The sequence below is a fragment of the Cornus florida genome, unplaced genomic scaffold (genome assembly GCF_030987335.1).
Source record: "Cornus florida cultivar Cherokee Brave unplaced genomic scaffold, ASM3098733v1 CherokeeBrave_3.0.0_Hap2_Chr10, whole genome shotgun sequence".
Taxonomy (NCBI): domain Eukaryota; kingdom Viridiplantae; phylum Streptophyta; class Magnoliopsida; order Cornales; family Cornaceae; genus Cornus; species Cornus florida.
In genome coordinates, this window is record NW_026775580.1 from 114,897,804 (window position 1) to 114,912,928 (window position 15,125).

The following is a 15,125-nucleotide window of genomic DNA, read 5'->3' on the forward strand; positions in this document are numbered from 1 at the left end:
CATTATAAATTTATATTTACTATGCATGTCTTTGCTTGACTCTTCTTTCTACGTTGTTTTTAAGAATTTGTTGTGGTATCTTGTTCATATCATTTGTATTGCCATTTAAATGCTTCTTTCGATTCTTTCGTGTTATAATCGCCTAACTTGTTAGAGACTAAAATAATCAACATGTCCTATCTTTGGTTAAATTCTCTATTTTTGGCTGCCTGATAATTTTGACGGTTTCTTAAAGAGGCCTATATTTCTTTTTTTCTTTTTTTCTTTTTTTTTTTTTGACAATTACTATTCCAAGCTATTGTCTGATTTAGAATGCAGCTAGCATGTCGAGTAGAGCACAAGTATTTTTTGAACAAATGCAGAAACTTTAAAAAAAAAAAAAAAAAAAAAAAAAAAAAAAACTATTATTATTTTTCTTGTATCATATATAGTAGGATGAATGTGTATGGATGTCTTGTGAACATATGAATGCATGTAGCCCTATCTACAAACCATATCAAAAATTTTATTAGCTATTGAAATATTTCTTGCTTTTTTTAACATTACTTTTACCAGCCAAAAAAAAAAAATTAGTTTGAATTTTTTAAAATGGACATGATAGAAAAAGAAAAAAACTAAAATTTTCAAGTCTGGAACAAGGGAAATTGACCGTGAATTTGTTTATGTTGAATGCATATGCAACATTGTCATGGACAAAGAAACCAAAACAAAATACTTTTGTAAAATTCACAAGAAGAAACTGCACTTGAGGAATAACAATAAAGAAACAAATGAGCAAAATAGCTTCTCGATTCCTAATGTTTTCATTCTATCTCTATTGGAATTTCTACAATCTATATGACAATGTCTGAATTTGTGTTATCTACCTTACAGAGCCTCAGTTTCACCATCTTTATTCCTAACTGCTGAGGAGTTTCTGAGAAAGGAGGATTGGTGAGAGAATTTGGAAGCTGCTAAGGACATGGAACATTCATTCTATGACTTTTTCTTGGTGAATGAAATATTCCTGCTTTGAACACAAGAGTTGGAGCATGCACCTTTTGAGTTGTGCAGAGTACAGCTGCAGTTGCGATGGTAAGGCCTTTGCTCGATCTCTGTGTCATAAATTGATATGCTTCCATCAAGGGCGCACCGTAGCATCATCTCTGCTGCTGCAGTTGCCATTCTCTCTCTCTCTTTCCCTGAGTCTTCAGTGTGTGTGGAATGTGGGTGGGTGGATGTCGGTGTGGTGAGTGAGTTGAAGTGTTTTGAAACTTCTGCATATTCTTTGAACTTTTTATATAGAGAATGAATGATTATTTGGGGATGGTAGTGTGGCAGGATTTGAGGTAGAGTATTTTTGTGAGGAGTAGAATTTGTGAGTAGTCTGGTAGTGTTCTTTCCGATGTAGTTACCTTTCTAAAGTTTTAAGAAAGACGTTTTTCCCTAGGAAAGTACGATTGTTTTTCCTGTGAAACCTATTTTGTTCAGAGAGAGAGAGAGAGAGAGAGAGAGAAGAGAGAGATGGCTTGGCTTTGCAAGTAATTGCACCAAGGAATATTGTAGCGTAGGTGGTTAACTAATTATAATGGATCTTTCCCAATTTTATTGTTCGGAGAGTTGGGTGTTTATTTCTATGGAACACAGGATCTTGTTTTAATGTCACTATGTATTATGATGGCCCCACCTGGACATATTATGATGTTATTGGTTTGTGCCCAACTTTTTATTGTTGCTTCTGGATGGTGGTGTTATTGATAGAAAATAATTGTCCCATACTCATTTGTCTAACTCCAAATGTCAAGGAGATTTCTTCCTTTCACTTCAGACAGGGTGAATAAAATATGATGTCTCAAGTCTTTTAACTTGATGATATTATATGCTATATTATACAGTGAGCTGAAGAATATGGGGGAACAGTGTGTATATATAATTATGCATTACTGGTTTGGTAACATTTTCTTTTATAAAGCCGCACATGAAGAGAATACAAAGAGAAGGCTTTTGGGGATGAAATTGGTAATTTTATTAAGATTAGGGTAGTTCTGTCTTTCACTTCTGTTTTGAAATTAGAGGAAAGGGATAATTAGTGAATGTCAATGAATATTGTAGCGTAGGTCGAAGTGTATGGCATTTTGTGTCTGCTTCTCATTTTCTTGCATCATTCTCTTTTTATTGCAAACTCTAAACTTAGAGCTGCCCTAACATTTCTAGCTTTTTGTGTTCATTGAAATAGTTGATTGTAAAATATATTTTCTTGTATGGATACTTATTGTAAAAAAATAAAAATAAAAAAGAGAAGAAGAAAGAAAAATCTTGTTGAATAAATAACTTAGTAAAAAACTTCAAATTTGCAACACTTACTCAAGAGATTGTTGAAGACAAAAACATACAAATACCTAACTAGAAATTGGGGTTTCACAATTTTTACCACCTTGTAGAGCAAGCTGCTTCTCTCTCATTTGATGCACAGTTTTATGAAATGGCACTCTATAGTGCATACTTTCTGTTCATTGGTCCTTTTTATATGTCAAATTTTCAGTATAGAATAAAATTTTCTTATTGCTATATTATTATTATTTTTTTTCATGTTGCTGTCTAGGTCTTGCATTATAAGTTTTTTTTTTGGTAAAATTAGTTAATTTATCGTGCAATTTTCTAGTCTATATATGAAATGGCACTGGATAGTGCCTTCTTATTTTAATGATATTTTTTATGTCGTTTTGCAGTTAGAATAAAATCTTTGTATTGCTAAGCTTATATTTTTATTGATGCTGATATGTAAGTAACATATTATATGTTTTAATGTTTAAATTTAAAAATATATTTTAGATTCTTTTAGTATATGTTGTCAGTGCAATTTATTTTATTTTAAGAAAGTTCCTTTTTTCAAATATATTGGTTAGTGGTGTAAGAACTAAAGAAATTTACTAAATTTCCTTTGAGAAAGCTGTACAAGTGCATTACTATTAAAACATTATAAATGTGTCTTAAACTGGAGTATTTTTTATCCTTACTCTTCTTAATTGGTTTTCATTGCCTTTTGCTCGTCATTTTTACTTTCTAAAAGAGTTATCTATACATTGAGAGGATTATTGTCATGACTAATGTAATCAACATACATCTAGTTGATCTCTGATACTTATAATATTAATAATATCATTATGACATGTGGGATTCACTAAATAGGAATATGCTTGCTGCTTTGACCATAGCTCATCTATTGTCACTGTTGTAATACTTTAGATTTGAGAAAATGAATTAGGCTAATTTTACTTACTGCAGCATGCAGGTAGTGCTTCAGACCCACCGCCATTACATAATTATGCACAAGTATGAGCCATTTTACCCTGCAGTATGGAATCAACAATGGCTATGCATGTGCATAATTATGCAGTGAGCACGTAGGCAATTTGTTTACTCTCACACTTTTTCTTTGGAGAGAGAGAGAGAGAGAGAGAGGCCTGTTACCAAATGCAATGCTTCCATTGATTCTTTTGTTGTATAATTGTCATTCTCGTTAATAACGCAAGGATTTGCTGTCATATTTTAATCATGTTCTCTGTTTTTTTAATATCTAGTACTATTTTATGTTTGTTAAAGACTTTATAATTTTGTTAATGGCTAGTTCCATACCCAGGTCACCCTTCTAATTTTCCTTGGAAATTGGTAATGCCCCGTTACTTTATTTTATATGTTTGTATACTAATGTTGATTCCTAAACATATGAGACAAATTTAGTCCCAACTAGAATGCAGAGTAGGTGATGCAAGGGATATTTGAACAATATTAGAATAGTAAAGAATAAAAGTCCAATGAAAATTTCTCTAGTGTATTTATTATCAGCTACATTATATTTTGAATAAAAACACCTTATTGTTAATGTAATGTGCTAGTGAGGTTGGAGTAAGCATATGGGTTTTTGACATTGTTGGCATAATTTTGTTGCCCTCAAATTTATATCCTAATTCTCTGCTTGATAGTTGTGCTTTAAGGTACTAAAAAAATATTATGTTTATAAAAATTTATATACGGGATAAAAAAAGTTTGGGTCTAATTCTCAAAAATAGAAATGATCTAAAAGTTTTGATAACAGGAGGAAATGTAAGTCGGAGATGAAGAAGAGGATTAATTGATATATAGTTGCACAAATATTATAAATTTATATTTACTATGCATGTATTTGCTCTGACTGTTCTTCCTACATTGTTTTTAAGAATTTGTTGTGATAGCTTGATCATATCATTTTTATTGCTATAATACTATTTTAGATGCTTTTATCTATTATATCTTGTTAAAATCACCTAACTTGTTAAATCTCAATGAATAACAATGTCCTATCTTTGTTTAAGTTATCTATTTTTTGTAGCCTAATACATTCGGTTTCTCAAAGAGGCTTATATTTCTAACATTTTTTTCCTGACAATTACTATTCCAAGATATTGCCGAATTTATAACGCAACTAGCATCTAGAGTAGGTGGCACAAGTAAATTTTGATCAAACGCGAAAACATAAGAAAAAGAAAAGAAAACGTATTATATTCTTTTGTCATCTATAGTAGGATGAATGTGTATGGATGTCTTATGAACATATGCATGTATGTATCTCTATCTACAAATCATATCAAAAAATTTAATTATCAATTGAAATATTTCTTGCTTTTTAAAAATTACTTTTACCAGCCCAAAAAAAAATTTATTTTTTATGAAGGGACACGATAGAAAATGAAAAGACTTAAAATTGTAAAATCTGGAACAAGGGGAATTGACCATAAATTTGTATATGTTGAATTCATATGCAACATTGTTATAGGCAAAGAAACTAGAACAGAATTCTTTCGTAAAATTCACCAGAATTTACAAGGATGAAGATGTAAGCAACTGTACTTGAGGAATAAGAATAGAGAAACAAATGAACAAAATAGCTTCTTGATTCCTAACCTTTTCATTCTATCTCTATTGGAATTTCTACAATCTATATGGCAATATCTAAATTTGTTTTATCTACCTGACAGAGCCTTAGTTTCATCATCTTTATTCCTAACTGATGAGGAGTTGCTGAGAAAGGAGGATTGATGAGAGAATTTGGAAGCTGTTAAGGACATGGAACATTCATTCCATGACTTCTTCTTGGCGAATGAAATGTTCCTGCTGCTTTGTGGACAAGAGTTCGAGCATGCAACTTTTGACTTGTGCAGAGCTCAGCTGCAGTTGCGATGGTAAGGCCTTCGCTCAATCTCCATGTCATACATTGATATGCTTCCATCAAGGGTGCATCGTAGCATCATCTCTGCTGCTGCAGTGGCCATTCTCTCTCTCTCTTTCCCAAGTCTTTAGTGTGTGTGGAATGTGGGTGGGTGGTTGTCGTCGTGTTGAGTGAATCGAAGTGTTTTGAAACTCCTGCTTATTTGTGAACTGTTTATATAGAGCTGGATTGATTATTTGACGGTTGATGGTGTGGGAGGATTCGAGGGAGAATATTTTTGTGAGTAGAATTCAAGAGTAGTTTGGTAGGGTTCTTCCCGATGTAGTTACCTTGCAATGGGTTTAAGAAAGACGTTTTTCCCTAGGAAAGTTTATGTTTTTCCTGTGAAATCTATTATGAGAGAGAGAGAGAGAGAGAGAGAGAAGACATATGGCTTGGCTTTGTTTAGTCTGGCTCGGCTTTGCAAGTTATTGTACCAAATATAACTTGCAAAGGATCTGTGTGGTTTAGGTAGGTTGGTAACTAATTATATTGGATCTTTGCCAGTTTTGTTGTTCAGGGAGTTAGGCGTTTATTTCTATGCAGCAAAAGATCTGTGTTTTAATGTCACTATGTACAAGTAAATGGCCCCACGCGGTCATATTATTGGTTTCTGCACTTTAACTTTGTATTGTTGCTTCTTGATGGTGGTGATATTGATAGAAATAATTGTCCCTTGCTCATTTGTCTAATTCCAAACGTCAAGGCGATTTCTTCCTTTAACTTCAGACAGTGAATAAAATATGATGCCTTTTTTTTTTTTTTTTTTTTTTTTTTTTTTCCCTAAATAAAATATGACGTCTTTAGTCTTTTAACTTGATGATATTATACGCTGAATATGGGTGAAAAGTGTGTATATATAATTATGCATTACTGGGTTGGCATCATCTTCTTTTACAGAAGCCGCATCTTTTTAACAAAAATAATGAGAATAGAAAGAGAAGGATTTTGGAGATAAAATTAGTAATGTTATAAAGATTTGGGTATTTCTGTCTTTCACTTCTGCTTTGAAATTAGAGGAAAGGAATAATTAGTGAATTTCAATGAATATGTACGTGGCATTTTGACCACTTTTTTGTTGCCTTTTGTGATTGTTTTGGATTCTGAGTTCTATTGGTCTTTTTATAAATAAAAAAAAAAAAAAAATGGAAGGTAGACACTTGATATGATAGAGCAGTCGAAAATATTTGGTTAACTTCTTAGAGGTCATGGTGGGGCCTGTGGGGGTCCCAGGATGTTGCACCTGGTCGAATTTTTTTTTTTTTGTATGTGATCCTCCATATCTGAGGCTAGAAATTGTCAGTTCTCGGGCAGCCATCTTGTAGCCTTCATTTTCCACACTAAATCATTTTTGTCTTCATCAATCAAGACGGACTTTAAGCCAGACCACAAAATAACCGTGTATTTTTGTGTCTGCTTCTCAAGTTCTTGCATCATTCTCTATTAATTGCAAACTCTGAACTTAGAGATGCCCCAACATTTCCAGCTTTTTGTGTTCATTGAAATATTGTATGTCTACTTGTTGTAAAAAAATATAAATAAATAAATAAAAAAGAAAGAAAGAAAAATCTGATTGAATAAATATTTTGGTGAAAAACTGCAAAGTTGCTACACTTACTCGGGAGATTGGAGAAGTCAAAAACATACGAATATCTAATTAGAAATTGGTGGCACAATTTTCACCACCTTGTAGAGCAAGCTGCTTCTCTCTTATTTGCTGCCCAGTTTTATGAAATGGCAGCCTATAGTGCATCCTTTCTGTTCAGTGGTCCTTTTTATGTCTTTGCAGTATATAATAAAATTATTGTATTGCTATATATATATATATATATATATATTTATATATATATTTTTCATGTTGCTGTCTAGGTCTTGCATTATACGTTTATTTTTTTGTAAAAAAAAAAAATAGTTAATCTATTGTTGAATTTTCTAATCTATATATGAAATGGCACTGGATAGTGCATTGTTTGTTTAGTGATATTTTTAATGTCAGTTTTGAAGTTAGAATAAAATCTTTGTACTGCTAATCTTATTTATTTATTGATGATGATATGTAAGTCATGTATTGTATGTTTTAATGTTTAAACTAATAAATCTATTTTGGATTCTTATAGTTTATGTTGTCAGTGCAATTTTTATCTATTTTTAAATAAAGTTCCTTTCCTCAAATATGGTTAGTGTTCTAAGCTAAAGAAATTGACTAAACTTCCTTCAAGAAAGCTGTAGAGCTGCTATTGTATCTGATGTTCTCTGATGTTGTGTAATGCATATATATATATATATTTAACCCTTATGCTTCTTAATTGGTTTTCACTGTCGTTTGCTCGCCTTTTTTACTTTTAAAAAAAGTTATCTATACATTGAGAGGACTATTGTTATGACTCATGGAATCAACATAAAGCTAGTCAATCTCTGATGCTTATAAAATTAACACTGTCATTATAACATGTTGCGGGATTCACTAAATAAGAATATGCTTGCTGCTTTGACCATTGCTCTTCCATTGTTACTGTTGTAATACTTTAGATCTGTGAGAACGAGTTTGACTAGTTTTTCGTACTGCAGCATGCTGGTAATGGTTCAGACCCACCGTCATTACATAATTGGGCACAAGTATGAGCCCCTGTACCCATCCCGCACGGTTAATCTCAGACTTTCTATTATAGCATATTTGAGCAATGTTCTGGAGTTCTTATCTGTAATATAACAATCCTGTCTCTTTTGAGAAAAAAAGGGAGGATAAGTAGTTGAAATAAGCAAGCCCGATTTAGAGGAGTTATGTCCTGGGACTATATATGCCTTTGACATGTTTAGACATTTGCTGAACGTTCCCTGTCTATATAGCATTCTGGTAAAAAGATTTATTTGGGCATGTGGTCGAGACTCAAGAGGAAACAATCTGAGTTGGATATGCAGTAAACACGTTGGCAATTTGTTTACTCTTTCTGTGTTTCTTTGGCAAGAGAGAAAGAGAGACCTGTTGCCACACGCAATGCTTCCATTGATTCTTTTGTCGTGTCATTGTCTTTCTCGTTAATAACGCAAGTATTTGTTGTCATATTTTAATCAAATTCTCTATTTTTTAATATCTAGTACTATTTTATGACTTCATTAAAGACTTCATTTTTTTTTTTTTTTTTGGTAAGTAAAGACTTCATATTTAAGTTAATGGGTTGTTCCATTCCAAGGTCACCCTTCTAAGTATCCTTGGAAATTGGTAGTGCTCTGTGACTCTATTTTATATGTTCGTAGACTAACGTTGATTCCTAAACGTATGAGACAAATTTAGTCCCAACTAGTATGCAGAGTAGGTCATGCATAGTATATTTGAACAATATTAGAATAGTAAATAATAAAAGATACGATTGAATTCTTTAAATGACCAATGAAAATTTATCTAGCATATTTATTATTGTGTACATTATATTTGGATAAAAACACCATATTGTCAATGTAATGTGCTAGTGAGGTTGGCCTCAAATTTATACCCCAATTCTCCGCTTGACAGTTCTGCTTTACCATACTAAAAAATATAATGTTTAAAAAAATTTATATATGGGCTATAAAAAGTTTGGGTATTATTTTCAAAATAGAAGTGACGATATGAAGGTTTTGATAAGAGGATGAAAAGTAAGTCAGGGATGAAGGATTAATTGATATATCGTTGCAACAAATATTATAAATATATGTTCACTATGCGTACCTTTACTCAACTGTTCTTCCTACATTGTTTGTAAGAATTTGTTGTAGTAGCTTGTCCATATCATTTTTTCCTAATTGAAATGCTGCAATCTATTCTTTGTTGTTATAATCGCCTAACTTGTTTAAAACTCCAACATGTCCCATCTTTGGTTAAGTTCTCTATTTTTTGTTGCCTAATACTTTTGGTTTATCGAAGAGGCATATATATCTTCTTCTTTTTTTCCTGTTAAATACTTATAAAAGCTATTGCCCGATTTATAACGCAACTAGCATGTAGAGTAGGTAGCACAAGTATTTTTTGAAGAAACGCAGAAACTTAAAAAAGGAAAAGAAAAGAAAAGAAAGAAATTATTATTATATATTTTTTTCATATATAGTAGGATGAATGTGTATAGATGTCTTATGAACATATGCATGAATGTAATCCTATCTACATATCAGATTAAAAGATTTAATTAGCAATTGAAACATTTCTTTCTTTTTTAGAATTACCTTTACCAGACGGAAAAAAAAAAAAGAATTTTAATAAAAAGGATGTGGTTGAAAAAGAAAAGACTTAAAATTGTAAATTCTGGAACGAGGGGAATTGACCGTAGATTTGTTTATGTTGAATGCATATGCAACATTGTTATGGACAAAGAAACTAAAAGAGAATACTTTCATAAAATTCACTAGAATTTACAAGGATGAAGATGGAAACAACTGTACTTGAGGAATAAGAATAGAGAAACAAATGAGCAAAATAGCTTCTCGATTCCTAACCTTTTCATTCTATCTCTATTGGAATCTCTACAATCTATATGGCAATGTCTGAATTTGTGTTATCTACCTGACAGAGCCTCAGTTTGATCATCTTTGTTCCTAACTGCTGAGGAGCTGCTGAGAAAGGAGGATTGGTGGGAGAATTTGGAAGCTGCTAAAGACATGGAACATTCATTCCATGACTTCTTCTTGGTGAATGAAATGTTCCTGCAGCTTTGAAGACGAGTTCGAGCATGCAGCTTTTGAGTTGTGCAGAGCACAACTGCAGTTGCGATGGTAAGGCCTTCGCTCAATCTCCATGTCATACATTGATATGCTTCCATCAAGGGCACACCGTAACATCATCTCTACTGCTGCAGTGGCCATTCTCTCTCTCTTTTCCCTGAGTCTTCAGTGTGTGTGGAATGTGGGTGGGTGGGTGTTGGTGTGTTGAGTGAATTGAAGTGTTTTGAAACTTCTGAATATTTTTCGAACTGTTTATATAGAGCAGGAATGATTATTTGATGGATGGTAGTGTGGGAGGATTCGAGGGAGAATATTTTTATGAGGAGTAGAATTCGAGAGTAGTTTGGTAGGGTTCTTCCCGATGTAGTTACCTTGCTAAGGGTTTAAGAAAGACGTTTTTCCCTAGGAAAGTATCAGTGTTTTTCCTGTGAAACCTATTATGTTGAGAGAGAGAGAGAGAGAGAGAGATGGCTTGGCTTTGTTTGGTTTGGCTCGGCTTTGCAAGTTATCGTATAGTGGAATATTGTAAAGGTCCTTAACTAATTATAATGGATCTTTGCCATTGTATGGTTGTTCTAGGAATAGGAGTGGGACGTTTCTTTCTATACAACAAAGAAACTGTGTTTTAATGTCACTACATACAAATTATTGGCCCCCACTTGGACATATTATTGGGTTCTGCCCTTTAACTTTAAATTTTTGTTTCTTGATGGTGGTGATATTGATAGAAATAATTGTCCCATGCTCATTTGTATAATTCCAAACTTCAAGGCGATTTCTTCCTTTCACTTCAGACAGGAATAAAATATTATGTCTCAAGTATTTTAACCTGATGATATTATATGGTGAGCTGAAGAATGTGGTGAAAAGTTTAATATATATAATTATGCAACACTGGTTTGGTAACATTTTCTTATGCAAAATCTGCGTCTTTTTGACACAAATGAAGAGAGTACAAAGAGATGGCTTTTGTTGATGAAATTAGCAATGCTATAAAGATTTGTGTATTTTCTTATCGCCTGTTTAGATCAAGGCTAATGGAAGTTTTAACCGAACATGCTGCCCACCCTCGCTACCTTTAAAGGCTAAAGCAACATGCGTTTCAATACTAGTTAATTTTATTTCTGCTTTGAAATTAGAGGAAAGGTATAATTAGTGAATTTTAATGAATACGTATATATCATTTTGACCATTTTTGTGTCTCCTTTTGTGATGTTGTCTTGGATTCTTAGTTCATTAGCTCCTTTTTTTTTTTTTTTTTTTTTTTTAAAATGGAATGCTGACTCTTGAAAAGCTAGGGCAGTCAAAAAGATTTGGTTCGCTTCCTTGTCCAATTTTATTTTTGTATGATCCTCTATTTTTGTTTTGGTCTTTTTATGAGTTGTACTCTATAAAATTTCTTTTATCTTTTGATCCAATTGTAAAAGGTCCATTTGTTTATCTATAATTTGCGGTGTGGGTGTGTGTGTTTTGGGGGGGTTGTATGATGGAGAGGCTAGAATTTGTGAGTTCTGTGGCAGCCATCTTGTAACCTTCATTTTCCACACTAAATCCTTCTTCGTCGTCATCAATCTGGAAAGAAAGAAAGAAAAATCTGGTTGTATAAATAACTTGGTAAAAAAAAATCAAATTTGCTACACTTGCTCGAGTGATTGGAGAAGACAAAAGCCTATAAATATCTCATTAGAAATTGGGGTATCACATTTTTCACCACCTTGTAGAGCAAGCTACTTCTCTTTCTTTTGCTTCACAGATCTATGAAATGGCACTGTATAGTACATCCTTTCCATTTATTTTTCCTTTCTATATGTCCAATTTGCAGTACAGAATAAAATCTTTGAATTGCTATTTTATTTTTTCATGCTGCTATCTAAGTAGTGCATTGTATTTTTTATTGTAAAATTAGTTAATCTATTGTGAATCTTCTAGTGTATATATGAAACGGCACTGGATAGTTTATTCTTTGTTTATTGATATTTTTAATGTCAGTTTTGAAGTTAGAATAAAATCTTTGTATTGCTAACCTTATATTTTTATTTATGCTGATATAAGTCGTGTTTATATGTTTTAATGTTTAAATTAGTAATTCTATTTTTGATTCTTTTAGTTATGCTGTCAGTGCAAATTTTTTTTTTTAAAGTTCTTTTTCTCAAATATATGTGTTAATGGTGTAAGAAATAAAGAAATTGACTAAACTTCCTTCTAGAAAGCTTTAGAACTGCTTTTGTATCTAACCTTCTCTGGATTTGTGTAATGTATCACTTCTTACTTCAACGTTATTTACTAATCAGATAAAAAAAGTGATTCTGGTATTGCAATCTGATATGAAGATTGTGGACTGGGTTCGAGTACATTGCTGCTTTGACCAACGCTTTTAAGTTTTAACTGAGATCAGAGAGAACGAGTTAGGCTAATTTTACTTACGGCAGCACGCAGGTAATGGTTCAGACCCACCACCTTTACATAATTGTGCACAAGTATGCGCCATTGTACCCATCCTACACCGGTAATCTCAGTGTCTCTATTATAGCAGATTTGAGCAATGTTCTGGAGTTTTTTTTTCTGTAATGCTGTCTTCGTTAACATTGGAAATGGTGTCATGTCAACTAATCTAAGTTCATTTGCTTTTTGTCACTACAATCATCTAAATAATGTGCATTTTGTTTCCAGACTAGTTATTTTTCTCTCTTATTTTCCAATCTATATCTTATGTAAACATATATATATATATATATATATATATATATATATATATATATATATATATTTTTTCCTTTTTCCTGCTAATTCTACTGGATGAAAACACTGTTCACTAGTGATGGCAATAATTTTTTTCCCGTGTTTTCATGTCAACTAATCTAAGTACATTTGCTTTTTGGCACTACAATCTTCTAAATAATGTGCATTTTGTTTCCAGACTAGTTCTTTTTCCCTCTCTTATTTTCTAATCTATCTTATGTAAACAATTTTTTTTTTTTTCTTTCCTTTTTCCTGGTAATTCTACTGGATGTAAACGCTGTTCACTAGTGATGCCAGCAAAATTTTTTCCTCTTTACTACATTCACACAGCACTGTTATATATGAGATCCATGTAAGCACGTGCAAGCTGCAATATTAGTGAGAATGGATGTTTAGCAATCCTCCGTCTCTATTGAGAAAAAGGGAGGATAGGTAGATGAAATCAGCAAACTGGATTTAGAGAGGAGTTATGTCCTGGGACTATATATGGCTTTGACATGTTTAGACATTTGATGAACATTCCCTGTCTATATAGCATTCTGGTAAAACAAAATTATTGGGCATGTGGTCAAAAGTCAAGGAAACAATCTGAGTTGGATATGCAGTGAACATGTGGTTAATATTTTTACTTTTCTTTGGCATGAGAGAGAGAGAGAGAGAGACCTGTTGCCACACACAATGCTTCCATTGAATATCTAGTACTATTTTATGGCTTTTTTAGACTTTATATTTATGTTAATGCCTAGTTCCATTCCAAGGTAGCCCTTTTAAGTATTCTTGGAAATTGTTAAAGGCCTGTTACTATATTTTATATGTTTGTATACTAACGTTGATTCCTAAACATATGAGACAAATTAGTCCCAACTAATATGCAGAGTAGGTGATGCATGTGATAATTGGACAATATTAGAATAGTAAAGAATAAAAAGAACCATTGAATTCTTTGAAAGACCAATGAAAAATTCTCTTGCATATTTATTATCATGTACATTATATTTGGATAAAAACACCTTATTGTCAATGTAATGTGTTATTGAGGTTGGACTAATCATGGGTATTTGACATTCATTTTTGGCAAAATATGGTTTCCCTCTAATTTATTTCTTAATTTTGCGCTTGACAGTTGTGCCATACTAAAAATATATAATGCTTAAAAAAATTTATAAACAGGGTATAAAAGGTTTGGGTGTAATTTTCAAAATAGAACTGATGATACGAAAGTTTAGATAAGGGACGAAAAGTAATTCATTTAGGGTTGAAGAGGAAGATTAATTAATATATAGTTGCAACTAATATTATAAATTTATATTTACTATGCATGTCTTTGTTTCACTGTTCTTCCTACATTGTTTTTAAGAATTTGTTGTAGTACTTTGTTCATATAATTTTTATTACCTTTTTAAATGCTTCTATCCATTCTTTCTTCTGACAACGCCTAACTTGTTAAAAACTCATTGAACCCAGATGTCCTTTCTTTGGTTAAATTCTCTTTCTCAAAGAGGTTGGTCTTTGTATTAAATTAATATTCAAGCTGTTGCCCGGTTTAGAACGCAACTAGCAGGTCGAGTAGGTAGCACAAGTATTTTTTAATCAAACACAAACTTAAAAAAGAAAAAAGAAAACATTATTATATTCTTTTATCGTATATATTAGGATGAATGTGTATGCATGTCTTATGGACATATGAATGCATGTATCCCTGTCTACAAATTGTATCACATTATTATTATTATTTTTAAAAAAATTACCAACAAAAAAAAAAAAAAATTCTGATTTTTTAAAAGGACGTGATAGAAAATAAATACACTTTAAAATTTTAAATCTTGAACAAGGGGAATTGACTATAAATTTGTTTATGTCGAATGCATATGCAAAATTGTTATGGACAGAAACTAAAGCAGAATACTGTTGTGAAATTCACCGGAATTTACAAGGATGAAGATCAAAGTAACTGTACTTGAGGAATAAGAATAGAGAAACAAATGAACAAAATAGATTCTCGATTCCTAACCTTTTCACTCTATCTCTATTGGAATTTCTACAATCTATATGGCAATGTCTGAATTTGTGTTATCTACCTGACAGAGCCTCAGTTTCATCATCTTTATTCTTGACTGCTGAGGAGCTGCTGAGAAATAAGGATTGATGGGAGAATTTGGAAGCTGCTAAAGACATGGAACATTCATTCCATGACTTCTTCTTGGTGAATGAAATGTTCCTGCAGCTTTGAAGACAAGAGTTCGAGCATGCAGCTTTTGAGTTGTGCAGAGCACAGCTGCAGTTGCGATGGTAAGGCCTTCGCTCCATCTCCATGTCATACATTGATATACTTGCATCAAAGGTGCACCGTAGCATCATCTCTGCTGCTGCAGTGGCCATTCTCTCTCTCTCTCTCTCTCTCTCTCTCTCTCTCTCCCTGAGTCTTTAGTGTGTGTGGAATGTGGGTGGGTGGGTGTCGGTGTGTTGAGTG

At 32.5% G+C, this 15,125-nt stretch overlaps 1 long non-coding RNA gene across 1 annotated transcript in view; it reads left to right on the forward strand.

Moving 5' to 3' along the window:
* The window catches only part of LOC132277437 (uncharacterized), a 42,045-nt gene that overhangs the window by 15,761 nt on the left and 11,159 nt on the right, over positions 1–15,125 (forward strand). Inside the window, exons 4-7 of the long non-coding RNA XR_009471018.1 lie at positions 874–1,074; positions 4,995–5,198; positions 9,766–9,967; positions 14,741–14,944. This is a non-coding gene — a long non-coding RNA (uncharacterized LOC132277437). The remainder of the gene's footprint in view (positions 1–873; positions 1,075–4,994; positions 5,199–9,765; positions 9,968–14,740; positions 14,945–15,125) is intronic.